This window comes from Nerophis ophidion, linkage group LG29 (genome assembly GCF_033978795.1).
Source record: "Nerophis ophidion isolate RoL-2023_Sa linkage group LG29, RoL_Noph_v1.0, whole genome shotgun sequence".
NCBI classification, from domain to species: Eukaryota; Metazoa; Chordata; class Actinopteri; order Syngnathiformes; family Syngnathidae; genus Nerophis; species Nerophis ophidion.
Window position 1 is genome coordinate 19,946,598 of NC_084639.1, and position 2,500 is coordinate 19,949,097.

Sequence of the window (2,500 nt, forward strand, 5' to 3'; positions counted from 1 at the left end):
GTTAAAGGTCAAAATATCCTTTACATATATACGTATACTTATATATGTACAGTGGGACAAAAAAGGAAGGAGGTTTTGGCTCAAAATATCACGATACATGGCCCCATTCATTCTTTCCTTAACACGGATCAATCGTCCTGTCCCCTTGGCAGAAAAAACAACCCCAAAGCATGATGTTTCCACCCCCCATGCTTCACAGTAGGTATGGTGTTCTCGGGATGCAACTCAGTATTCTTCTTCCTCCAAACACAAACCAGTTGAGTTGATACCAAAATGGATACATGGATGATACAGCAGAGGATTGGGAGAATGTCACGTGGTCGGATGAAACCAAAAGGGACAAGCGGTAGGAAATGGAAGGCTGGATAATACAATATGCCAACAATAATAAAAAAAAAAAATCTAAATAAATAATGAGCAAATAATATAAGTCAATAAAATAAGTACAAAAAAATAAATATTTTATTTATCCTTGTTATCTATAAATTATTTTAAATATTAACATTTATTCTTTCCTAATGTAATCTAATTTAAAATAAATATAAAAAACTCCAGTCTAATGTTAGAGTGATCTTATTAAATCCAATATATTTAGCGCTCATTTAAAACAAACTCATCTTATTTAATCAATTAGTTCAGTTATTAAAAAAAAAAAAAAGTTAAAAAAGATTAAAAACAATAAAAACAGCGTTGGCATGCTCGCGGCTAAGTGCTAAGCTAGTTAGCCTGATGACGTCGCAGTGTTCGTCACCGGAAATGATTGACAGCAAGTAGAAGAGCAAATGGGTCGTCATGGTAACGATGTGAGGTGTCAACAATTAGTACTTTTATTTTAATACATACTTACTTTCAAACCCCGTTTCTATATGAGTTGGGAATTTGTGTTTGATGTAAATATAAACGGAATAAAATGATTTGCAAATCATTTTCAAGCCATATTCAGTTGAATATGCTACAAAGACAACATATTTGATGTTCAAACTGATAAAAAAATTATCATTAACTTTCGAATTTGATGCCAGCAACACGTTGACAAAAAAGTTGGGAAAGGTGGCAATAAATACTGAAAAAGTTGAGGAATGCTCATCAAACGCTTATATGGAACATCCCACAGGTGTGCAGGGTAATTGGGGAACAGGTGGGTGCCATGATTGGGTATAAAAGCAGCTTCCCCAAAAATGCTAAGTCATTCACAAACAAGGATGGGGCGAGGGTCACAAATTTGTAAGCAAATTGTCGAACAGTTTTCGAACATTTCTCAACCAGCTATTAGAAGGAATTTAGGATTTTTACCATCTACGATCCGTAAAATCATCCCAAAATTCGGAGAATCTGGAGAAATCACCGATGATATCACAGACTTTTGAGCCCTCAGGCGGTACTGCATCAAAAAACCCACATCGGTGTGTAAAGGATATCACCACATGGGGCTCAGGAACACTTCATAGAACCACTGTCAGTAACTACAGTCGGTCGCTACATCTGTAAGTGCAAGTTAAAACTCTACTACGCAAAGCCAAACCCATTTATCAACAACACCCAGAAAGGCCCGAGCTCACCTTGTCACACCTATGGATCATGTTTTGTTTTGGACATTCAGTCACGTTTGGCACTTCCTGGTTTTTGTTTTGTTTCCATGCCAACTCATTAGTTTTCACCTGTCACGTCCCTGTTCTCACACCTGTTTTCACTAATGATCATAGCTATTTAAGTCACTCTTTTCCTTGTCTTCGTCCTGGGTTCTTCACCTCATTCACGCCCTCGATTATCCGCTTCCTGCCTGGCAACGCTGTCCATTTTGTCCACGCACGTTTTTGTTATTCATGCCACCGTGCAAGTGTTTTTGTTTCATGTTTGTAGTTTATAGCCTTTGTGCTAGTCTTTTGTTTCATAGCCCAGTTTTTTTGTACCGCCATTTTTGTCGGTTCCCGTTTTTAGTTTTAGTGTTAAAATAAAGATGTCTTTACCTTCACATGTGTGATGGTATGGGGGTGTATTAGTGCCCAAGGCATGGGTAACTTACACATCTGTGAAGGCACCATTAATGCTGAAAGGTCCATACAGGTTTTGGAGCAACATATGTTGTCATCCAAGCAACGTTATCATGGACGCCCCTGCTTATTTCAGCAAGACAAGTGTTAAATCAGCGTGGTTTTGATGTAAAAGAGTGCGGGTACTTTCCGGGCCCGCCTGCAGTCCAGACCTGTCTCCCATCAAAAATGTGTGGTGCATTATGAAGCGTAAAATACGACTGAAGCTCTACATAAAACAGGAACACTTCATAAAACCACTGTCAGTAACTACAGTTGGTCGCTACATCTGTAAGTGCAAGTTAAAACTCTACTATGCAAAGCCGAACCCATTTATCAACAACACCCAGAAACACCGGCCGGCTTTGCTGGGCCCTAGCTCACCTAAGACGGACTGATGCAAAGTGGAAAAGTGTTCCGTGGTCTGACGAGTCCACATTTCAAATCATATTTGGAAACTGTGGACGTGG

General features: G+C 38.9%; 1 protein-coding gene across 1 annotated transcript in view; it reads right to left on the reverse strand.

Moving 5' to 3' along the window:
- fat2 (FAT atypical cadherin 2) overlaps positions 1–2,500 on the reverse strand; it is a 250,515-nt gene that overhangs the window by 86,151 nt on the left and 161,864 nt on the right.